The 25,650-nt window shown below is 40.4% G+C and overlaps 1 protein-coding gene across 4 annotated transcripts in view; it reads right to left on the bottom strand.

Annotated features, from left to right (window-relative positions):
- The window catches only part of LOC124072620 (thyroid hormone receptor alpha), an 85,086-nt gene that overhangs the window by 42,899 nt on the left and 16,537 nt on the right, over positions 1-25,650 (bottom strand). For 3 of the 4 annotated variants that reach the window (XR_006845560.1, XM_046414135.1, XM_046414137.1), the window contains exon 2: positions 18,611-19,857. The gene's annotated coding sequence lies outside the window, so the exon portion shown is untranslated. Of the gene's footprint in view, positions 1-4,472; positions 4,968-18,610; positions 19,858-25,650 lie in introns of those variants that run through there. The other variant, XM_046414136.1, reaches the window with a different exon arrangement.

Here is a 25,650-nt window from a genome sequence, read left to right as displayed (position 1 = left end):
CACGGTCACACACTGTACTTGGCATAATATGTTTGGACCTTTCTGGGTGAACTGTTAAGCAGGCTACTTTTACAAGCTGCGAATTGCTTCAAACTGAAACAAGACTGGTCTGCACAGCCATGCCGAAAGCTCCGTGAGGCCGTGCAGCGGTGTTCAGAGCTAAACGCTAAATTAGACACAAACAAAATTGCCCTATTTCTATAATGTTTTCCACGTTGTCTTGCAGCGTATTTGAGGTTCCACTGGTGCTATGAATTAGGTCATGTCATTGGCCCCTCTTCTGCAACTGCTTAATGGTTCAACACTAGAGAATTAGTGTCAACAACTGTTTATTTCAATGTGGTTGATATTAGCATAGCGGTAGTGCATGGAAATATGTACTAATTTGAATTTTCTTTAAACGACTAAGGCGGGGGGTTACTCGGTGAGTTTAGGACACCAAGATGTAGGAAGTCACATGATGGGACATTGTGATTCCTAGTAAGGTCAAACATGTCTCTTGAGACAAGCTCATCTTCTGGCGCTGTCTAAGAGCTCTCAACAGTCTCAGTCACAGAGTTAGGATTTCATATCCGTGTTTTCCTTAAAGTTAAAGCCGCATCAATCAGACTGCTCACATGGATCAGATGACCGTGTGTGACAACATTTGAACATTTTTGTTGACTTCATCACATGACTCACCTCAGCCCCACGGATGTTTTAGCCTCTTTCGGCTCATTGATTTGACTTTTTTTCCCCCAAACAGCTGCTGCTTTAGTGTTTGCATCACTCTCACTGCTCCCAACTGCATGCAGCTGTCGTGATAAACTCAACGTACACTACCTGCTCAGCACTGCAGACAAACTCGGAGGGCTCTGAGTTTGAATTGATTGCTGCTGTCCACCTTTAAATTCCTCCCACTCTCCCTTAACCCTGATGGAAGCACCGTAATCCTTGTGACAAAGTTCCTCATTCTGTGCAGAAACGGTTGAAATTTACTTTTTTATTTATCAATGTATCAAACTGGCACAGAGATAACAAAAAAATGGTTAGCTTAATTTCATATTCATAGCCTTCTCTCCTCATTTTAGACTTCTCACGTTCTCCGATCTCTTTCCTCTTTATTTTCGCCCTCGTTCTTTCCAGTCCTCATTTCTCTCTGTGCCAGCGGAATCGTGTCCTCCTCCGTTCCTCCCTCGCTCCACTTTCATTCTTTTATTTACAGCAATCATCTGCTCTGTGTTCATTGTTTTCCCTGCTCTCATTGACTATGTATGGCTGCCGTTTCTCTGCCAGCGACTGTAATTACAGACCGATGAGTGTGTGTGTGTTTGTGTTTGTGTGCATCTCTCAGTAAGTGAGGGTATATATAAGTGCATTTCTGTCACATTGTGTCTGTGGGTGTCTGCCTGCACACATCTGTGTACGCAGTAATGAGTTTACATACATACATATTCCTCGTAGTGTGTGTGTGCAGTTTAGCAGGCATGAGGACTTATGTTAGTCATGTCGTGGGAACATAAATCTGTTTAGAGAGTCACGTTGCAGGGACTCATCTTCATCTAAATTTTAGTGCAAAGACTTCATTTAAGGTTAGCATAAGGTTACGGCGAGCATTAGGCAGCTCATGGTTATGGCCGGGGTAAGTCTCCAGGAATTTAACGTAAGCCAGTGTAACGTTGTCTGTGTGTGTGCACACGCTTGTGCGTGAGGGGTAAAACCTGTCCCTCCTCCTTCTTCTGTGTATTATTGTCCACTTTGGATCCTCTTCCTCTCAGGCAGACACATTTTCCTCCCTTATCTCTGTTCTATCAAGGCTTGTGACAAATGGTATTTTAAAATACCTGTGTGGGATACAGGTGATGGGCGGACAACAGAACAGCTGCTGTATGGTAAATGTGACATTTTGTGAGCAACAGAATGGGATTTAAATGTATTTCTGGAACAGATTTCTGCTGAAAGGAGTAAATCGCCTTCATGAATAAGAAATGAAAAGAAAATGGAAAGATGTGATATCTCTGAGTGAGTGAAGGCAACATTTGGGGTTACTTTTAAGCCGTAAACACTTGGAAATGTTGCCGTTGTACAATATCCAACCATGTGTGGGCATGCGAGCAGGATGTAAAGTAACGTGTGTAAGTTATAAACCTAATATTTGTATTACAGTAGTGGATGGAATATTAGTGTACAGCTGCTTTTTCTTTTACCAATTTTTCTAGAATTTTGGTTAGCATTTGGTTGAGAATTGGATGGAAGCTTGTCGTGTATGTGTCGGTACGCTCGAGTGCCTTTTTTGCCTCCTGAAATCGAAAGTGTGCGGCCGACACAGTCACCGTGTGTCGGTGGATTTAGTGTTAAGTTACTCTTTAAGCTGACACCCAACACTCTCAGGACACACGACTGTTGCTGGACGCATACACAAGCTGTCGGGGACGCTGACCCTGGTCCTGATTCTAATCTGAGCCATCCGGAGGCAGTAAACCTCACCCATCTGCTCAGCTATACAGATTAGACAAATGCCAAGAATTATCTAACATGATGTTGCAGTTATTCCTCCAGCTATAGAGACTCGATTTAAACACTGGCGAGGTTCTGTTATCATGAAGCTGACCTCACCGACTGTAACAATGTCACGTTTGTTCACGTCTGTCTTGCCAGTTAAATGCAATATCCTTTAATGTTGATTATTTTTCTTGTTGTGTCCAAAAAGTCCAATTATTACAATCATATCAAGACAGCAAATCCTGCTTTTATTTTTTGATAAATGCCTTAAATCAATTAAGTTTGAGTTGACCATTTTTTCCAACAGATATTTTCACAGACAAGAGTGAACTTCAATCTCCAATCTTAGAAGTCAAACACTGACAAATCCATGGCACCTGGTCAACTCCATCTGCTGTGGAAGGTCATGTCATGACTGAAAGCTCCAGAACAGCTACCAAATGGACCTGTGGTAAGACCTGCATCAGCACTTGTCAGTTAATTTTCTGCGCGCTGACTCATCAGTTTATCACCTACAGATGTGGGCGATCATATCACAATCTGTCTAGTTAAAATCACAATCTTAAATCAAAATTTCTAATTAATTTTGAAGCATCCTGCAGACTGTGGCCAGAATTGAAACAGTCTTTGAATTTCCATATTGGCACAATTAAACAAAATGGTGCACTTTTCTCAGGTAGAAGAAAAAAGAGAGAAAGTCATCAGGTTTTTAGCCTTTTTCATGAGGCTGTCTGACAGATCTGAGCAAACTGAATGTGCTGAGGGTTTAGTCCAGACCTGTTTTAATTGGAAAGTGTCATGAGACAGCTTATGGTGTGATTTGGCGCTATATAAATAAACTGAATTGAACTGAACTGAATAGACGACGCTCAAAATGAGAGAGGTGAAAGCTCACATAGACCACAGTCACAGGAAGTGACAGTATGCTGTCAAACCCCCACTTAAAAGATCAGAGTTTGGTTTCATATTGACATATGGGCATATTTGATAAAGTTTAAAATACACTTGAAACAATTAGCAGTTTAACTGGTGAATCAATAAGTGGCAGGAAGTTCACCAGCAACACATCTGATAACTGATTAACTGCTAGCTGAGTTAGCTACGGGCTACAAACTGAGCCAAGTCATTTTTACTTGTGCTGTTCTTTTCAATGTACTCATCAATATCCAGACTGACTGGATTACTTTCATATGGAAGAAAACCTAATGATTCTCAGAAAAGTTCTAACACCATAATATACTATTTATATAGTTGTACATGTTTATTTGCAGTGTACAGGTTTGACTGAGTTATGACTGAGAGAAGGTGTGACTTCTGATGCAAAGGGTGGCGGTTTGTGTCACAGCCACTGCTGCTGCTACACCTACTGACTGCTACAACCAGTTCATATCAGCGGCCAAACTACAATAACTCACTTCCCATTGTGTTTACAACCCCAGCCTGCACCTTCTCCTTTCACCTCACACAGTATCTTACCCTCACATCTCTCCCACGGTCCCCTGGGGAGGGGAAAACATTAGCAGGAGCTCCACTTCAACGCTTTCAATATATAATCAAGGTAGAGTAAGGTGATATGCAAGTTTTTTAATAACAATATCATCATTTGATAGATCAAGAGTGATTTTTACTAATTTAGTTGCAACGTCCAGTGCATTGCTGGGGCACAGAAGGTTTCACATGTTCTTTATGAGATCGAAACCGCAGACCAAGTCCCTCCTATTTTCTGTTAAAGTGAACAACGCTTGGGGAACCAAGTATAGGCTGTAATCTATGCATGTAGGAATGTGAACACAGGTAGACAAGTTAGGGCAGACAGACATATTTGCATAGAGTCAAACACCAAAGCAACTGCCATATACCCATGTACTTTACAGTTAAATTCAAGATATTCTTTTCTCTACTTGTTTACTCAGCGATAACGAACAAGTTGTGTCTCTCTCTCTCACACACACACACACACACACTGAGGCAACATAAAAGCAAAGACTGACCTTCTGAAATCAAAGCTCTATAAGCTTCCTCTCCCCTCTGTCTCCATATCCCTGCAGTCTCTCATCCTCCATCTCTCCTTTGTTTCCTCCTCCCTTGCATCCTCCCTGCTCTCTCCCCCTCTAATGATCAGCCAGTGTGAGGTCTGCCAAGAATGTAAGTCTGCCATGGTTGACCTTCCTTTCGCCTCTCCTCTCTGTTTATGTGGATGTGTTAGAATGACTGCACTCGCTGTCGGCCTCTCTGTCCACTGTTGCTGTTTTTCATTCAGCAGAAGCTGCGGCCCTGCTGCAGCTGCATAATTGACCCTGCTGCTGGAAACACGTAGGAACAATCATAATCTGATATCCAGTCTCATTGCACAAGCACGAACAAAAACAGGGTTCATTCTGGAGGTTTGGCCATAACTGATTGGGGCTGCATTGCTTTGGTGCATTCTCTTCATTTAACCCTTTCTTCTGCTGCACTCAAAATGCTGACGTTTATTCATTCTGCCCTCAATAGCTATAGTGCGTTCTAGCGGTGCTAAGCCTCATGGGCAGTGATGAGCAGCCTGCCTCTGCCCCTACTCTCTGACTGGGGGAGCTCAACTCTCAGGCCGCTTTGCTTCAGCAAATCGTTTCATATATAACAACATGTCAAACTGTCTTTATTCTTGTCATAGCACGGCTCTGCTCCCATTAGCTGTATTCACATTTCTTAGCACACGGACTTAAATGTTGCAAAAGAATGGTGAGGTGTGCACCTTGGTTTAAAATGTGCACGTACCAGCAGGATACCAATCATGGTCCAATATGCAAGTGTGAATTTTTTACAAAGTAATAAGTAAACCACAGCAGACAACTTATTATTATATACATCTTTCATATCATGATAATATGATGATATTATATTGACTTCATCTGTTCCCACCACCAGAAACCAAACCTACTGCGTGGCTGAAAGATTTCCTTCCTCATATGTACCATAAAGGAGCCTGGCTTTGCACAAGTAAAGTATAAAGTACAATATAAAATGCAGATAAAGTGTTTCCTTTGTTTGAAGTTCCAGCCTCAAGATGTATAAAATCTAAGCCAACTCAGTCTAAATTTTGTTTTCATAAAAGGCGAGTGGTCTTAAGTGAGAGAAATCATAGCATTAACTAAGGCAGTAAGAGGGAGAACCACCAAATTATTTGAGCTTTATGAAAATATATTTTTTTTAAAAAGAAAACCCAAAAACCTATGCTATAAAAAAAAGAAATCTTCATGCTTATATGCTCCTATATTTTCTCTGTTTTATCTTGAGCAGAATCTCCTTTAGGACTTTTGCTGCTGAGGATAAACCAGTGCTGTGACCCCCGAGGACACAGTGTCTGTGGTGTGGATAAAACCTGCATTATTGGATGGACTGGGTAATCTCTATTCCAGCCTTCCTCGCTCTGACCTCCCCTTCCTCTCTTAATCCTCTCCTTATATATGACCTGGAAAACCTCTCTCACCTCTTCATCCGTCCAATCTAATATCTGATATTATCTGTATAAGTCATTCTGGAAAGACTATAGGCACTGGAATTGAGAAATAAAACCAGAGCAAACCTAAACCCCATCACTGTGCTGCATACGGTATCTCCTGTCTGTCTTCCACGCGTTACCTCACAGCTCATAGTTTTGTGTCAACTGCCCTCAAAGACGACAGTGTGGCCAAATTCCTGGTTGGATAAACAGCATCCAGTGCTACCCAAAATCTCCTCTTCATTAGTTTAGCACCTGTTCCAACACTAAGAAGGATGTTGCATTCAGTAGCAAAGGTTACATCTCTGACAGCAAAGTCAATCAACATTACCGTTTCTTAAGTCTCTGCCAGTAATGTTAATGTTAATCTTTTTGGTGACAGTTTGATTAGCCACCTGCTCACAAGCTAAGTTATGAATTCAAGTGTGTTCATTTGTTCTTGTGTAATTCAGGGTTGCATAGCAAAAAGTTGTCTGTGAACTCCTTCATTCTACACAGCACATGTATACAGGTGATTAAATTTAGATTCAAAAAAATGTTTAAAGGGGGGAAGGAGCCTGAGTTGGTCTTTTGAATTACTGCAAAACAGAGCAGAACTAGCAGAACAGTCTAATTCTCACTGCATACACCAATGACGGTGACAGCTGTTGCCTCAGAATGCTTCGAAGATCTGAAAACAAAGAATGACTGACAAAACTGAGCCTGACACTTCACAAAAAAAGAAAATTAAAACACTGCTATTCACCGCACAGAACTCTAATGATGGCTGGAAAGGGGGGATAAAAGAAAAACGAGGCAGGGTATGGTGGGAAAAGGTGCGTAAAAGTGTAAACAGGTTTTCTTAAGGCGGAATGCCAACGTCTGCAATTGTGTTGGCCAAAACCACACATCACATGCTTGCATTTTTAGATATCAGAAATGATGAGCTACAGATTTCAGAAAAGCCTGTTCCGACACTCTCCACTACCCGTTCACCCTGCACAAAGTCACGCTCACAGCTGTGGAGGTCTGTGTATTGAGTGCGAGGGTGTAAATGAACACTTAAACTGTGAAAGGCAGTCACGCTCGACCTTAGGAGGACAACGTCCATTATCAAAAACAATCAGGAATAGAGCAATTTTGAAGCACTCGCGCTTTACTTGAGTACTTTATTTTATTGTACGCTGCTTTAAACGTTCGCTGCATTCCATTTCAAAAAGAAACACCGTACTTTTAACTACACTACAATTACGGTATGCATCATGTATTTATGTTCATTGTTACTATTCAGACTAAGATTCAGAGATTCAGATTACACCCATATCTGTCCAGACTCATGCACAATATGTAGTTAAGACTTGAAGGAATTTGATTAAAGTATGGACATTATCACTGTGCAGACATGTATGATTCCAGGTAATAATTTGAAATAAAGGAATATGATGTCTCCATTTAGAGGAGATCTAAAAAACATCAGCACTGTTTAAAGGTGGACAACCAAGATTAGTGTTACCAGTTCAGTATGTGACCAAATGTGAAATAATGTCACAGTCTGCCCTTCTGACTTATGCTGTTGAACAGTGGAAAGAAAACATTACGATGTGTTGACCAAAAGATCAAAGGTCACAGTGAAGTTGACTTTGGACCTTTTTGGATATAAAATGTCATCACTTCATCATTTTATCCTATTAGACATTTGGGTGAAATTTTGTGATAATTAGTGCATGAATCATTGAGTTTTGTGAAGTCACAGGAACCAGTGACCACCAAATTCTAATCAGTTCATCCTCGAGTTCAAATGGACGTATGAGCCAGATTTGAACACCCACAAGGCTGGATAGACAACTTGAAAACACCATGCGTCCAGCCAAGGCTGTCCCTGGTGCTGAGCATAAAAACTTTCAAACTACTTCAGCACACAATGTGCACCCACTGTAAGAAAAAAAAAAGCAACAGCCACAGCACTTGTAACACTTGGCCACCTGTTTTCAATTTTAGGTCCTGAAGTTACACCAAAGAAGGCGATAAAACTGTTCAATTTCATTGCCCTAAAACATATGGAGATGAAAACATAAACAACTGAGCCATGCAGAAGTTGACCAAGTTTCTTAAGAAAGAATGCTTACTTTTTTGACAACAATGGCCATGTTGTTATTATTGTACTTGGACTTGTACAGTACCCAAATACTGTAAATCATTTCTTGTTATTTCTACCGGTTTCCCATTTGAACTCCCTGCCTACATGGTCTTTGTAGATTTATAGATCGTAAACTGCGAACATCTGTTAGCTCATAAATCTGTCACAATTCCCCAGAGCAAGACCTTGGGTTCTTTATTATATGTTGTCTCTGTGTCTTCGGTGCTTTGTGCTTTGTTTTCTGCAATATGCTGTATATTTCAAAATGACCTTTGATGTTCGGCTCTGTTCAATCTGACATTTCCATTTTCTGTTTTTATTCTCTATTTACTCCTGATATTTATTCACTACTCAAGTATACTTTTCAATAAATACCTCTGGACTCCAGTTCTTTTGGCAACTACTTTTGCTTCAACTTGAGTACTTACTTTTTTAAAGTAGCAGTACCCTTACATGAGTAGTTTTGGGCTAGGCTACACACCACAGATCCTTATTAAGCATTTCTGCACATACAAAGTCAAAAGTCAGAGTTAACTTTATCGTCAATTCTGCCATATGTGCACACATAGAGAGGATTGAAACTGAGTTACTCTAAGACCCACCGTGCAGTAAGTACACTTAAGTAGAAAAATGTAAACATATAAAGTATAAAAAAAAAGCTAAGGGCTTGCGAAATAAACTAAACTAACTAGGGTCAATAAAGTCATAAATAAGTCAATACATATAAATATAAAAATTTAAGGCACATAACAGTTTAAAGTGACATGCAGTGCGGTGAGAGCAGTCCGATCCTGTATAAAGTGGCTGGTGCAGTTTCTGCGTTCAATGGTGTGTGTGTGTGTGTGTATGTGTGTGTGTGTGTGTGTGTGTGTGTGTGTGTGTGTGTGTATGTGTGTGTGTGTGTGTGTGTGTGTGTGAGTGAGTGAACAGATCGGGCCAATCAGTCCGACATGATGCACTGAGCAGGAGACAAACAGCGTCATTCAAAGTTAGGACTCAACTTCTGTCTGTGTCTACTTAATATTTTACCCACTCATCTTAAAATGAATGTACCATTCATACACTTCTAAAATTTGAACACCATTACTCTTAGTTGGAAATTAGCTGCCATTCAGGCTAAAAAAAAAAGGCTCAAAACCAGTTCCAGGATGTCATGTTTTATAGGCATTAGTACCCCAGAGATTTAATTTTTTTGATATGAAAAGACTGCACAGATAAATTATGACTGAACAAGAAACTGCAATAAAACCAAATTAAGGCTTCATGTTAATTGCGATGGATTATCCAGCCCTGGAAATTAAAGGAGCTTGTTGTGAACGGAGAAAAACAAAATGTGAGTTAATGTGTGTGTATGGTGCACATCCCCTGTGGGCCTCAGTGTGTATGTATGCATTCATGTGGGTATTTTCTTTTCAGCTGGAAATGGCTTTTCTGTTTTCATGCACCACTGAGCAACTTTCCTGGGAATGAACGGGGCCCCAACATGGACGCTGTACGCAGTTCTTCTTAATACATCCATGGTGTGTACAGACAGGCTAAGAGTAATGTCTGCGGGGGTCCAGACAACTGGTGACTTTGTGATTGATGAGAAAGATGGTTCTGTTATTTTATAGACCAACTCTGAGAATGTGCATGAGTGAAATGGACAAGCAAGTCCATGGGAAAAGTCCTGTCACAAGTACTGCACAGGACGACTGACCGCTCGCTTAACGTCTCCACCAGACACTGACTGCGCAATCACAGCTTAGCAGCCACACCTGGACACAGTAAGCCTGCCAAGTTTTGAAGGGGTAGACCCAATATGTGTTTTCTAAGACTAATAACTGATATTTGGAATTGACACACAATTGCAGCAAACATTAAAATTTAAAACTAGTAAAGCAACATGACTAATTTTAATATTTAATTTTAATAAATTTAATAGGTGCATTTTAAAATTTTATTGTCAATCAGAAAACAAACAAAAAAAACCCCCCAAAAACACTTAAACAGATAATCCACCAAGCTGATAATTGGTTTATTCCTAAAGCATAGTGAAAGAGATAATCTGCATCTAAAGAGTTTAGAGGGTGGTGTCTTTTTGCAGCCTTGCTACAACCAAAAATTCCAGACCATTAATTAGATTAAAGAGTGTGTTTATCAGCTCTAACGTAGCACGCCCAGCCAAACAGCTTACTAAATACAGTACTGAGCGAATGCCATTATTAACATTTTGTTAATGTATAGTTTGAACCTAATTAGCAGCCCTGTTCTGCTCTTTATTGGGTTTGGCAGCACTGACGCCATAGCAACTGTAGCCAATGTTACTTGAGATAATATTATGCCAAACACATTAGTTAGTCTTCATCCTTAAAGCCTTTTCTCTGGATATTCTCTTAAAAGTGAAACCTGCTGTTTGAAAACCTGAACAAATGAGCTAAGCAGCCAACTTTGATCTTAAAGAATTCTTCTTTCCTATGTTATCAACAAGCTTTACACTAAAACAACAGGAGATCTATGTGGGACAATGCTGACACACATGGGACTCGATATGCCTGCACTGCTTTGATTGAGAGAAGCAGGTTGACACGTAAGGGGACATTGGATTGGGGAATTGATGGGTGAAGACAAAGACATCAGCACTGATACTGGTCCGATAATGAGAGCACAAAGGCTATAATTTGTATGGCTTAAGTGGGCAAAGAGCTCCACAAAATTACAGTTTTCATTGATCTTTGGTTTTCTCTTTCGTTTAGGACAAGAGATTCTGGTAATCTAGGGAAAAGGGATATATGTCCCCAAGAGGTAATCATTTGAAATCTTTATACCACAATAACCAGCTTTATATTGCTGATTGCAGCCATTTCATCAAGTTGTTTGAGTGGTTTGAGGCACAGCAGCAATGTTCTTGGACATCATGTTCGAGCAATCAAATGATCCTATGTGATTACCGAGATGGTTTTCTTGCTGCATTTTGGTGGGGTTGACTCCGCTGTACCCACGACTCAGGTCATGTTCAGGCGGACACTGACTGACGCCAAATCTCCCTCTGGGACAACTCTCCACTCACATTTGTGTTCATTTGACAGTAATGGCCGCACAAAAAATATTATGCCATTTAAATCTTATGATATTTATATCACTGAATTAACAGCATTTCAGGACAGGACTGTACTCTTGAGGTAAACACCTGTGCAGTTACATTAAGTTTTCACGAGGTGTCTTTGTTTCAGTACATACAAACCCAGAAACACAAGCAAAGATGCTAAAATCCATGAGGTTTCCACAGCTTTTACTGCCTGCAAAGGTATTTCAGGAAGAACTTCAGTTAAATAGCAGGATTCAGGGTAGCAATTCCTGGTATTAAACCCACATGCATACAGTGCAAACTGCACAAAACAGCAGTAATCTAGCATCTATCCTGTGTATCAGTTTTGATCGCCCTTCCCTTGTCAAACAGGATTTAAAGCCAAGCCCAATGTGAGTGTCCTGGTTGCATACCACAGCTTATATACTTGATCTATTTACTGTGAGTATCTCCATAGGAGGACAGCTGACAGCGTAGTCTCAGATCATGCTGACAACCTGGAACCAAGCCAACCAAACCAGGCCAAGGACTCCATGTCCAGCCAAGCTTCACTCAACGTGCCTGTCAGGCAGGCCACAAGCAAAGAAGACAGGAAAAGTTGGTAGATAATGTAGACCTGCTCAAAACCTGTGAAGATAAGAGGGGATGAGGAACACACCGTCGGATGAGAAACAGACTGGGAAGCCAACGGAGAAGGAAGGTGAGATCTAGGTGAGAATGACAAACCAAAATAGAGCAGCAGCGATAGAAGGAAGAGGAAAGAAAACAGTCAACTGCAGAAAGAAAAAAAAAATCTGAACTGTGTTCAAGGACAACATTGTGTGTACTGTCTGTGTATCTATGCACATGTACTCCCAGTGTTAATATGCAGGAGTGTGTACAATGTGTGTGTGCACACATGTTTACGTGGTGTCAGCTCTTTGAACCGAGCGACTTCACTGACAGATGAGAGGCGGCTGTTGAGGTAAAGGTCAACAACACATTCCACGGCCCCAGTGACCCATTATGCATGATTTATGAATGTGAATGTGTGTACCGTATGTACACAACATGGATGTCTAGACTGGCCAAATTACCTTCATATTATATATATATGTATTTTACTGACTTAATAAGCCTTTTAAAATCTTTAGACAATTGACTAATAACAGCCAATCCCATTCATACACGTATACAAGCATTGCTGACCAATTCTTGCTCACCAGATTTTTGATTTCCATGAACGCTTCCCAGCTGAGAAAAAAAAATATCTAGACACAGTCATGACCTCTACAAAGATGGTCGAAGAGCCAGCTATGATTAAGGACAATGATCTTCACCCTAGAGTGCATTCAACAGCAGTACAGTAAATGCTTCTCAGCAGCAAAATGATATTTTCTGTTATATGTTGTTAACAGAATGTAAATGTAATGTTTAGTAAGAGTAACATTTGAGCAAAGCAGGAGAAAGACGTAAAAAAAAAAGTAAGTTTAAATCTCATACAAATTTCAAATACCAGCACAGACATCTATACATAAATGATATGAATGGTCGGCTTCTGGTGGGAGCATATCAAAACTCGGACTCTAAAAGGTGGGACACAATAAAACACAACACTGTGATCATTTTCCAGTCCTTTTTGCTATATGTATCTCTGTTCAACTGAAAGTACATAACATTTATGGAAAATGTTTGAAACATTCTAGAGACGAGCAGATTAATTAGTGACAGTCATGACTGGGCCATCCTCAAAAGGCTCAGTCACAAGCAGGAACGGGCTGAGGCTCAACGCTTTGTCAAACAAATGATTGTATAAAGAATATAATATGTGGGCTCAGGAAAACTGTTGACCCTAAACACAGACTGTTTGCAAATCATTGTCTCCTGATTTTATTTCTATTTTACACAACTTAATTGGAGTTGGGGTTATATTTTAGACCAAGTTGTGTGGGTGCCATCATATGGACCTGACAAAGCAGCATGCTAAGTTCATTTTTGCCTTATGTATAATTCAATTTTTTTAAGGCAGAGAACCACTGAAAAAATGAGCAAGATGATTATAAGCACAGCTGTTGTTTGCAATGGCCCGACAGTCAAGTGATACAGTGCATGAAAACTGCCTATGCATCACCGAGCATAAAAATGCCTTTTTTATGAAGCTGACCCATTTTAAAGTAAAGTGGTATCATGCAACTTTTAACAGCAATGTTCTGCTCAAGAGTAAAGTGAGGAGTGAGGAACAAAACAAAGCAGCCGTAATTAGAAATATTTCAAACTACCCTTTGCGCAACTACCAATTAAACAGGTACTGAAGCAAGCATCATTATGGAACTCAACGTAAGAAAACAACAAACAACAACAAAAACGGTAAATGTAGAAAATCAAATAAAACAGTATTCTCCCCAAATCTGCCCACCAGCACATCTGAAGCTCACTAATTAACATTTTATGTCTTGTTCAGTTTTGTTTGTTTAATCTGTACAAAAAAAAACAAAACAAACAAAAAACACCTAAGCATAAAAACAACACACTGTGGTTTTATGGGGGATTATGTGCCAGAATATTTTCTGGCCAGCAGCAGTTTCCTTGACCTGTAGTCAAGAGAGAATGTGCATATCTTAGCTCACAGACAATCTTCAAAATTCAATAAATGTACCGTTAAGCTTCTCTGTACAGAAAGAGAAATGTAGAAATAACATTTGCAGTTTTACTGTGCTGCAGATTGCTGAAACTAATTCTTGACACATAGCAGATTATCCTTCGCCAAGCACTTCTGTGGCTGGTGAGCACAGGCTTTTGTGGGGGTCTCTGTACAGGCACTATGGTACCAAACCAACACAAACCTCCATGAGGTCTAGGCCTGGCTGTTATTATTTCTTTTTTTTTCTTTTTTTTAAAAACTGTCTAATTTTTTGTGTTTTTGTTTATGTTTTGTTAAGCACTGAGGTAGGAAGATCCACCAAGCATCAAACTGGTGGTTTCCCTCTGCTTCCAGTTTTCATGCTAAATTAAGCTAATCACCTCCTGGCTCCAGTCACACAATGCACAGGAGACAGGAGAGCGATATCAATGGTATCAATTTTCTCATTTCAGACTTGGAAAGACAGTCAATAAATGTATCATTCAGTAGGAAAACCCTAATTAAGCTGTCAGGGAGAGGAACAATCATTTACATATCTGCTGTATCTCAAAGTTGATACACCATAAGGTTCAATTTACCTGCCAGATGTTTCTGGCCAAAAAAAACAAGAGATACATGTGCTGTTTTATTTTTTTGTGAGGTAAAAACAGTCTTATGCAAATGCATTAGGGACAGACTGAAATGTTTTGCTTTTCCCCAAACATTTTCAGTAATATTCAGTAATGAGTGTATCCATCGATCCATTTTCTATATCGCTTATCCGTCAGGGTCGCGGGGGAGCTGGAGCCTATCCCAGCTGACTACGGGCGAGAGGCGGGGTACACCCTGGACTGGTCGCCAACACACAAAGACAGACACACACACTCACACCTAGGGGCAATTTAAAGTAAACCTAATGTGCATGTTTTTGGTATTGTGGGAGGAAGCCGGAGTACCCGGAGAAAACCCACGCAGGCACAGGGAGAACATGCGAACTCCACATAGAAGGGCCCAGACCGGGATTCGAACCTGGAACCCTCTTGCTATGAGGCGACAGTGCTAACCACTGCACCACCATGCCGCCCGTAATGAGTATAGTAGTGAAGTATAATTTAATTAAGTGGTGTACTGAAGTACAGTTTTGAGGTACCTGTATTTTACTTCAGTATTTCAACTTTCTGCTGCTTTACACTACCATTCCACCATATTTTGTTTTCAAATACTGTATGATTTGCTCCACCACATTTATGTGATGACTTCAGCTACTTGATACTTTGCAGGTTCATATTATCCACTGTTGACAGAGTATTACTTGTAATGTACAACCAGTTAAATAGTATTGGTGGTAGGGAACTTGGGATCTTAGTACCATTTTGCATCGTAACAATACAATAGGTGTTTGCTTTTGGCCAATCAAGTTTCAAGGGAAAAAGTGTGTGTGAATTTCATATGATTGGTGACTTTTGATAGATGCCAGTACCGGTCAACTTAATGATTAATACATTAAATGTTAAAAACAACTGTAAGCGTACAATGAGTGTAGGGACGATGAAAATGGACCCATACTCACTCTACATATAGTTTAAATTGAATTAAAAAAAAAAAAAAGCTACCTGCTAAACCTGAAACTACTGAACTACAACTAACTATAAAGTACTCTGAGGGTCTCCATGTTCCAAAAATGTAACAGTTTTCTATTAGAAGATGTCCTCATTGGACTAACACACCTACATGCTCACACACTGACACAAGAATGATTGCAGGAATAGTCTCAGTGCACCAAGTGATGACTCATTCAATGCCCCAATTTCATGTACCTGAGCACACACACACCGACACACAACACGATAATGAGATCTCATCCAGCTTGTGTCGGCCCCATGTGCCCTTTAAAGTGGCAGCGGGACAACTGGGCCTCTTAGCAATATATGTGACTACCTACACGCACTTCACCAAGCTGCCTGATTGGTCCCAGTATTTTAGTGTTTCCTAAACATAAAACACACACACACACACTTACATAGAAACAGAAAGACATATGTGTACCCGCACACAAACAAGTCACCAATCTGATTGGCTGACATGGGCTCTGCGTTCTATACATCAGTGTGTATCTGAGCCACAGGTGCCTGGGGAAGAGTATGCGTTGCCGTGGCAACACAAAGCACAGGGCGGGAGCAAGTTATGGTTCTATGACGTGAGGAGACTATCAATGATAGAAGCCAATACATGTGAGACTCCCTCAGTCATTTAGAGGGAGGGAGAGGACAGAGATTGTCTGAGGTGAGTCATGGACATTTTCGTTGGTGGGGTAAACATCCATCTTCGTCTCTTTTCGTCCTCCCTCCCACATCATTCTCTCTCTTTCCCATTCTCCACCTCACACCTGTAATCTGTCTCTCTTTGTAATCTCTCCAATCTCTCCTCCTTTACACTACTTTTCTTCTCCCTTGTCTCACAACTTTCTCAAACAAGAAACAAGAAAGAGTGTGGCCTTGTTATCAAGTGCATTTCAAAGAACAGAATTAATATGCTGCAGCAGTGCTATGCATTTTTTCCCACTTAGGGATCTCATCAATTGTACCGTGACTAATAAAAGCTGTTCCACATTTAAAGTAACTGAACACAGATCATAATGCTAAGATGATTTAGGAAATGTAGGCCATGCCGCTTCTGTTTTACGCCTATGGGGTGCCTTGATGTTTTAACAGGACTCACAGTTGTAATGTACGCGTCCCCTTTTGCAAGAGAAACAGTCTCCTTTTGGTGCATGATTCAGGTTTATTCAATCAGGTTTGAAATGGATTCCCTAAATGTCTAACAGCTGAATATTCCCAGCTTCTTCAATATGATCTTTCACAACAGCTGCAACACACAGTTTAATAAGATAAGATAAGATAATCCTTTATTAGTCCCATAACTGGGAAATTACAGTGTTACAGCAGCAAACAGGATATAGAGGGTGCAAAGCATGAAAGGATAAGGGAAGGATGTGCATTAAAAAAAGAATAAATGCACAGGAAACAAGTACCAGCAGCTGTACACAGTACAGAAAAGAAAAAGACTATTCACACTAGAGTCCCTCAAGTTATGATTAGTGGATGGATTGATTATTGTACCAATTTGTTTCAGGGACTAAGTATGTAGGTACTGATCCTACTAGCAGTGTTACATGAGTAAGGATTATTGCACAATTATTACTACACATGTATTATTGCAGGTCTGGTGTGACCATTTGTCCCCATTATTGCACGTGATTTATTGTCCAGTTAACACATTCTACAGCTCAAATGTCCAGTCTATCAGCTGTGCTTGTTGTGGAGAATGACAACAGCAATGGAGAAAACAGAAGTGCTTTAGACTAAATGTTAACATCGGCATGCTAACAATGATATGCCAATGTTTAAAAGGTATCTATGATCTTGGATGAATGTGTTAACATGCTAAAACATGCTACAGTTAAGACTGAAGGAATGTCACTAGTTTTGCAGGTAAGTAGTTATTGGACCAATTAAACTTTTGACCTGATGATGGTGACAGAGGGAAAGACCAGGGGATCAGCAGAGTGACTGCAATTCATTCTATGGGGAACATGAATTCCTGTACCAGTTATCACTCATGACAGTTCTTCCAATATCTGTTGCACATGTCTAGGGCCAGAGGGCCAACAAGGCCTGCAAAATGAATCTCTAGTGACCATGAGAGTCTCTAGAAAATGTCATGCTAATCCATCCAATGGTTTTCCAGAGATATTTCAGTCTGTATCAAAGTGGTGGACAGACCAACCACGACCGCTGTCCCTCCAGCCAGGCTGCAACATTTCATAAGCATGGACCACTCCTTGTTCAGTGCTCCATCTAATTACCTCTCCCAAGTATCACAGTCAGTATTATGTCTATCAGATAGTAGCTAAAAAACATTTTAACTTTAGTTAGAGAGTTAGTGTCTGTCTTCTGCAGCTCAATCTGTGTCTTTCTGGCTTGTATTGAATGTTATTTAGTTTTTAGGTTTGAACTTGGAAGGTGTTTTCTTGTGGCTTCATTGTAAACAGGTGATTCACCACTTTCTACAACAGATATATCACATCTTGAAATGCTAAAAAGGTCTTGTTAATATGTGTACACACAGGTCTTTTAGCCAAATGCTAATGTCAGCATATTAACATGTTCAGAGTGACCATGCGACATGCAGATTTTTAGGTGATATAATGCTATGAAGTTTACTACACAATGTTCAGAGGCTTAGTGTTGCACATTAACATGCTAACAAAGCTTCACTGAGGCTGAGTGTCAGTAGTTCTGCAGGTATTTGGTCAAACCAAGCTGAAATTCCAGTCAGAGGATCCTTCATTTCCTCTGGGGACCTGAATGCCTGTACCTTATGCACAAGATCAAATCCCCAAAACTGGTGACCATAAGCGTCAGCATACTTTTCAGGCCAAACATTCTTTGCTACTGACATGCACCAACTGAAGCATGAAAATCACAAGAACTGATTAAATTTACATTATTAGTCTCCGCTTTCTTCAGACTTTGCAGAGACTTTCCAAGCAAAATCTGTTTTGTGTGAGGTGTTGCCAAGATGGGTGTTACTGCAGGAAAGCTCAGATTCACTGACTGACCTTTACTGCAAAGCTCTCTTGTCTGTCTCTAGTCTGGATCATCTAATAAGGTAGAAATGGCATTTAAATGTCACTTGGTGATGCGACTAAATGAAAAGACGACAAATGAAAAATATGAGAAGCTTAAAGTATTCTCCTTTCTTTTCACTCATATACAATATAATGGGCCTCCTGTAACCGACGAAGAAAAATGAGAAGGAAGCATGCTGATAAACAATCGCATAAAATATGAAAAAGGGACTCACCGCTGCATTCTTCTCTTCACTCTTAATGCTTCCTCCCGCCTCTTTGCTGGAACACAATGTGGATGTTCGGTGGAGTTGCAACTTCCAGCAAGTTCTTTATTCTTTGTGGGCTGCTGCCAGATTAAGAACAGCTGATGAGGTTTCCAAGAACTTCTACTCCGTTGACAGCTCTGCTTCTCTGGAGGCTTCACGGGGTGAGGAGGAAGCTCAAGGCAGGAGGAACGTCTCTTCTGTGATCTCCGAAGGCCTCTCGGGCAATTGCTGATTTATGCTACGGCTAAGATCACAAAGCTTGTGTATCATGTGACTTTGCTGAGAAGCAAATGAAGTGAAGTCGCCTGCCAGGCAATACTCCTGAGTCTTTTCCTCTGTTTCTCTGGAGCCCTCCCTGGCTACTGTTGTTATACTGCCACCTCTAAGGCAAATGGAAGATGCTGACGTGAGTTGTCTACTGGGTAGATTGAAGCACCAGGCTACTGGAGAAGTGTTACCTGCTGTGTGGATTGAAGCACCAGGATAGCGAGGGCTGAAAAGTTCCCTTCTGTTGACTGTTTATCTTGAACCTTTGTCTGCTGAGGTATATAGTTGCCTGCCAGGTTGATGAGATAGGCCTTTATTATTCCCACACTAGGGAAATTCACAATTATTGTATAGATGTTTCAGGCTATTGCGAGTATGTAGCTGCCTTTCTGGCAATGTGATCCTTTTAGTAATAACTAGTGTGGCTCAGTACAATTTAGGCAGTGAGCACGTCTGAGCTGGCAGGTGCTAAGAGGTCCTTGCTGCTCATCACGGTTGCAGTGAGGAGAGCTTGAGAGGCAATACAGGCTGTCACGGTATGGCCAGTGAGAGGTCACAGGTGTGTCTTTGCTCTGTGTTCCCGTCACTGGGTCGGCTGATTCGGTGGAGGAGGTAGGCAGTGGGAGAAAATCCCTGAGGTAAATGGAGAAATGTTGCACGGCGAGAAGAAAAATAGGAACTTGGTAATGGATAATAAACTGCTGTTTTTTTTTTTCCTTTTGTAGTTCTCTGGGAGGTAGAAAGCAGACAAGGTTTTTCTCTGATTGGATCAGAGGAAAAGGGGCGGATGGTGGGAGGTAAAACTGTGCTGTATCAGTCCTGACTAATGTCTTCTGTTTTATGTCTTTTGAAAAAGAATGCTGGTATTTTTCCAGTGTCCATCTGAATAAATCGATGCTTGTCTCTGCCACTTAACATGCATGCATTGGGTTCTTCACGGGCTCCATCTATGGAAAACAAAATACACATACTGGTTAGACTGTGACCACAGCACATTATTATTATTATCATGATAAAAGATGTCCCTTCTCACAGTGGAGAACTGGCACTCAGTTTGATGATTGAGGATTCATCAAGTTCTCCAAACTTAAGAAGAAAACATTTTAAAATCATTTTTAAGAACAGAACCCTACAGAGAGGTTAAGACGAATCATGCAGGTATGATCCTGGAATAAAAATAACCCAGAAACTCTGCACTGCCCTCTTAGATGTGAACGTATTTGTCTGTTTATGTCTAAGTCTTGTGACGGACTGGTAGCCAGTACATGCTGGGATCCTCCCCTGTAAATTTTAAACATATTGTAGGTGTTGCTTCTCATCTTGACAAAACCATGTTAATATATATTAATAATCAAATGAGACCAAATGCTGAAGATGCACTCCCCAGTTCCTGTGCCAAGTGTGTTAAGGAAAGCAGAGAATTCTTCTTCTTTCTCATATTTTGAGTCATGAGGGGGGTTGTGTCTATTCTTCACCTGTGCAATTTGGTGGCTTTCCAAAATGACACTACTATCTAAACGGTGCCCCTTCTACCGTAATTAGAGTGCATTAGATGTGGCAAAGTCTCAATTATGAAAAGTGGATGCAGTTATGTGCATACTGACGAAAGATGTGTTCTACACACATTACATTAGGCATGTTGCACAGTGTCTTTCCACAAGTTACACAGGTTCTGTAGTGCTGATGGATGCAAATAAAAAAAAATGCATAGAGTTCATTGTGCAATAACAACAGCTACAGCACTTGTTCAGTATGTAAAGCAGCTACTGGGTGGAAAATCTTTTGTTGGCAACCCACATTTAATTTCACACAATGTGTACACACACACACACACATACACACACACATTCCCTGTTAATCTTCCTCCATCTGTGCAAGCTGCTCTTGGGCTGGGTCTCTGTCATACACTCACAACTCGTGGTGCAACTCTCTTCCTCATAAAGACAAAAGATAGTTTCAAGCTGAAAATACACACGCATACACACCCATAATCATATGGGTACATACAGCCACGTTTCCATCGCTTATACATACAGCCACGTTTCCATCACTTCGGAGAAAATTACATACTTATATGTATTTCCTGGAGACTTGTCCTAACCATAACCATAAGCATTACTTCCCTAACCCTCCAAGGCAAGTCATCATTTTAAACCACCATAAAATGCAACAATTTACCATATGGGAACGATTTACCTTATATGAACTGTTCTGTCCCCATAAGGCAGATGAGTCCCCACAGTGTAACTGTATTAATGGATTAGATGTGCATGTATTTGTTGCTGTGCACTCCATAGTTCCACTACCAACTCTGAACAAGTGTGTAAAGAGATTAGACAGAAGGAAAGCAGAGAATTCTTATCCTCATCCTATGTTCTCCCTCCACATGAGTAATATGCACACACACACACACACACACACACACACACACTCAGGTGGAGGCTTCACTGCTCTGGAAATGGTAACGATCAAAACAACCCAGACAATCAAGGTCCGTCCTCCCTTTAAATAACATTTTTAAGACTCACACTCCTTTTTTTATTTTATTTTCATCCAAAGCAACTCTATTTGCATGACTAAGGTTTGAGCACTCTTAACACTGTTAGCATCACTTGTTGATACATTAACAGTGAAAAGGACAGGCAGAGACCCAAAACACTACACTCACAAACTCACTCATATATTCAGGTAAACCGAGATGTGGACAAACACCCACCAGAGGAGGATTTAAAACATCTGAAGAGAGGTGGCAAACTGGGGCACACATTCAAAGCTGTTACACTGCATAAAAATGTGTGTGTTAATGTACAGTGTATTATAGTCCTGGTTATAGCGTTGGTTTAATATTAAAAAAAGCATCTATTTTTGACACAAACCTACAGCCACGGATAGGCCTGTAAAACACCCCACCCCTCTTCATGGGAACTGACTGAAAGAGACACAAAACTGCATCTCTTGTCAGTGGTTCATCCATGATACTGACTCCTCCTGACCTGGGGTAGCCAGTTGAGCACCGAGGGAGGGAGGGTGGGGAAGCATCAGCTCTGCAGACACAAACAACACACAAGGCACCACACTACTAGTCTCTTCTTCCTAACACAGAGGAGCCTCCCAGGCAAACAAATGAGACCTCAGCAGAGGGGCTAATTAAGCAGCAGCAGGAAACACCAAATGAAGGAGACATCAAGATTAATCTTCTGAAGTAAGATGGCAAGAGAAAGCAAGAGGGGGGATGAGAGGAAAGAGTCATGTCGTACAGTATTCATCATTCTGTAAGCAGGAGGGAAAAAAAAAGACCTCCCTCCCCCACAAGCTACAGTGACAGATGTACAGTACAGGCTGCTATCAGTAGTTCACCAGAAATACAGTTTAAGTCTCAGAAAGTAAAAGAAAGCTCAAGTGTATGGCTGGTTGTCTGCCAAACTAGCGGTGAGTGTGAGGAAAAAAAAAAAAACCAAAGCACTATCTGTTGACAAAATTAACAACCATTTGGCTGTTGGAAAGAGAGAAAAGAAGATTGATTGGATGAAAACCAGAACAGGGAAGTACAGGACATGATCTGGTGTCTCAGTGGTCTTTAACGACGCATTATGTCAATGATCCAGGGCCTGAAATTCAGGGCTTCTAGGGCTTGTCAACCCTGTCTCTTTTCAAACATTTCCTCTCTGTCTCTGTTTGAAGACACGCAGATTCAAGACTGAAAATGTTCTGTATTTTTCAGCTGTCAAAACATTCTATGAAAAGAGCAACTGATGGAAAAATGTATTATACCACGGCAAAGGAACCTTATGGAACGGGAATTAGCCAAGCACTGATCGACCAGCCAGGGAGCGGAATACAAATCAAAGAATCATTACATGAAAAAAATCTCAACACACAGCAATTAAAATTAATATATAAATCCAAAATTGCCCAACATTACATAACAAATGGTACAACAAGATATACGATATTAAAGACATGGTTATCATGGATTCAACAGTAAAATATCTGATGACGGAACAACAAATGTGAATTCACCTGCAACTACATCACTAATACATCCAGTCCTGTTTGAATCAACAATTAGTTAACTAAGAAAATGTTGACAATTCATTAACTGACAACCATTCAAAAATGACAAATTTTCATTACAGTTTCAGCATAATAAAATAAATGACAGCAGACAAATTAGGGATAATAATAATAAAAAGCCAATAAAAATTAATATATTTGTGATATTATTTTTAAAAATGTATATCTTCGGTTGGAATAAATGGGCTTGGGGCTGAGGGCAAGAGAGCATAGGGAGCACACAGAAAATAACAATGCAATTTATTGTATTATTGACTCAAACAGCCTTATTTTACTTTTTTTACATTTTTATTCTGTATTTTTAACAAATTCTTAATTACAGTTTAAAGATCACATTTTTGGATTCAGAGTGTGGAGTGTGGAGTCAGAAGCAAGCGGGTGGGCTGACTGCATATCGACACTGCGTATCTGATCCTGAACTTTGACCTCAGAGAAGAGGCAGAAAACCAAAAAGGGAAGTTGTCCTCCAGGCATCAGTAAACTATCACATTGCTGTGTTGTTGTCTCTGAACCTTTACTACTAAGAGACTGGCACACTAACCTGGAACAGAGTGCCTGCTTGTGTGTGTGTGTGTGTGTGTGCGTGTGCGTGTGTGCGTGTGTGTGTGTGTGTGTGCGTGTGCGTGTGTGTGTGTGTGTGTGTGTGTGTGGTGAGCACAGTCCCTTGGCTGAAGCTCTGTCTAACTATTTGGCAGCAGGTAGCAATAAAGGTCATTTGGTATTCATATGTAGGGCTATTTTTTTCATGACTTCTCGCTCCTATAATTTTGGATGTGGATGGGATTCTGAGCCTAGAAAACACCCACTGACCCGCCTACACACACTTTGGCAGCAGGAACAACAGTGGGTGCTTGGCCAAGTGTGTGTGTGTGTGTGTCTATGTGTGTGTGTGAGACCTTCTCTCTTCCTCTGCAGTGCGATATTACTGTGCACCAATCACACTAAGCAAGTTTTTCTGCAGCTTTAAATGAGGCAAAAAAGTATATTTGCTCCATTAAAGACAAGAGCATAATATGTTTCCTTAAGAGCTCCACTTGCATATGTGCCATTTTTAATTTCGGTAAGTAGCTGGGCTTGTTAGTCAGGTGCAGCACTGCAGAGTGGTGTATATATATATATATACACATAGGTACATGCAAAACTATGGGGCATGAAACTGGTGAATCCTGTTTCACAAAGTCCTGTAGCATAAACTGATAACACCCCCGGTCTGTTTTTATGTTGACTTGGGCGTGGCATGGTGTGTTCCTGATATGGGTGTGTAATGAACATTTCTCTGTGCATTCCTTCATGTCACTGCCAACTTACATTCTCAAGAAACAGCCAGAGCTGGCAAGCAAACTGCAATCTGTAATCTAGAATAATATGGTATTGAATCAATCCCTGTACTTATTTTTTACTGCTATCATATAAGGAAAATACTGCGATCTGCGACCGTAACTGCATGATGTGATCCAAAAGAGGAGGAAATCAGTAGCAGCCGAAGCACTGCAGAGTGCAGAGGTGTTTTCATGCTAGCAAAGGGATCAGTTAGAGAGTTATGACATAAAGTAAAGAGGCTAACACATGATTTCACAGATCCACAAGTTCCTGATTGTGTCCAAAAATTATTTTCTTGGACAGATCCATGCAATTTGGCACTAACTGCTGGCAAAATACAGACACTGTTCACTTGATACACTATCAAATATTGAATTCCAATAAAACTAATTAAATACGCTAGTGTATAGACAATTCAAGATATTTAATTAAGTTCCTAATGAATGAATGAGAAAGAGTTCCTCGGGTTTGAATGGGGATGTTGTTTCAGTGCAGTTCCTCTGGAAATCAACACAGCAAGCTAAGATAACTAAATTAGCAATCTCAGATCCTCTCTTTTCACCTGCACCGCATTTCACAGACTTTCAAGGAAATAATTAGCAAATTACGAGAAAATAACAGAGGGAGATAATGCAGCGTCGCCAAAACAGAAAACGGTTAACCTTCATCATGAAAAGACAAAGTCAAGTAAATATCTCAAAGCCCATCGTGCTCATGTTAGAGTAACATGAAAAGACATGTTTGAATATTTTTTTTCTCTAAAAACCCTGACAGCGTATGAGGGCAGTATGAGACCAAACAATCTCAGAGTACATGTGAATACCACGCACCAATTATCAATCACTTGTCTTTGCGGAAAGAGCAGCATCGAGTGATTATTAACGATAAACATGATGAGGGCAAAGCTAAACAATTTTCATTTCAAAAACCGATATACAACTGAAACGTACTTCATGTTTTTGACAGTGCCACAATGTTCATTTTGACAGAAGTCTTCGCAATATTAATAGATGAAAAATCTAAACTAGTCAGTTTTCAGCTGCCAAAGAGAGGCACGACAGAAAAGAACCACTGTCATTGTCTGATCTAAATGATCTTTAAATGATCTTTAGCCTGCTGTAAAGTAAACTCTACCACATGCTTTCTTGGTTCTTATAAATTAGAATAGGAATATTATAAGATCACAGGGCTTGAAATGATATGCTATGTCAACTGAGTAAATGCAGCACATATCGTCGTATCATATCGTATTTCCCGCTAACATAATGAACCAGCTATACTATAAAGATAAAGAACGGTCTCTTTACATTCTGTGAAAATCCTAACATCCTGGATGGTAAAAGGAA

The sequence above is a fragment of the Scatophagus argus genome, chromosome 16 (assembly GCF_020382885.2).
Source record: "Scatophagus argus isolate fScaArg1 chromosome 16, fScaArg1.pri, whole genome shotgun sequence".
Taxonomy (NCBI): domain Eukaryota; kingdom Metazoa; phylum Chordata; class Actinopteri; family Scatophagidae; genus Scatophagus; species Scatophagus argus.
The sequence above is the reverse complement of the archived record's forward strand: the minus strand, read 5'-3'. Positions and strand labels throughout refer to the sequence as shown.